We start from the raw sequence: 525 nt of genomic DNA, 5'->3' as shown, positions 1-525 counted from the left end.
GCGCCTTATCATGGAGCTGCTCGAGACGAGCAACCATAAAAAGGGGGAAGATGTGGCAGTTGGAGAGCAGAGCAACGGGGAGAAGAGAAACAGTAGAAGGACACAAAGAAGATGCTGCAAGAACAGCCTCCAAAGAAAAGGAACGGGGGAAGCACGGTTAGGCTATTCGGGACGAACAGCCTTAAGGAGGGAGCAGTGTGACATGTTGACCCCTACCTCCCCAGCTGCACATAGCGGTAACGTAGCGCTCGCGTAATAGGCGAGTAATCACCCTGCAACTCTCCCCCCGGTGACGTCACGAGCGGAGCCGAAGTGAGCTGAGCGGAGCCGACATTAGCCGAGTCCCCGCAACCTTGAAGCTATGCAAAGCTAGTCAACAGCGGTGATGTCACCAAGGGGTAACAGCGTCCTAGGCTATATGCCACGTCACACTAGCAACAGCGAACGGAATAAAAGCCGGCTGAGTAGCAAGCGAGAGTGAGTGTGTTATCAACTGTTCTCAAGGTAGCAGCCAGCGAGTGTGCG

Source organism: Cryptotermes secundus, unplaced genomic scaffold (genome assembly GCF_002891405.2).
Source record: "Cryptotermes secundus unplaced genomic scaffold, Csec_1.0 scaffold1000, whole genome shotgun sequence".
Lineage (NCBI taxonomy): Eukaryota > Metazoa > Arthropoda > Insecta > Blattodea > Kalotermitidae > Cryptotermes > Cryptotermes secundus.
The sequence above is the reverse complement of the archived record's forward strand: the minus strand, read 5'-3'. Positions refer to the sequence as shown.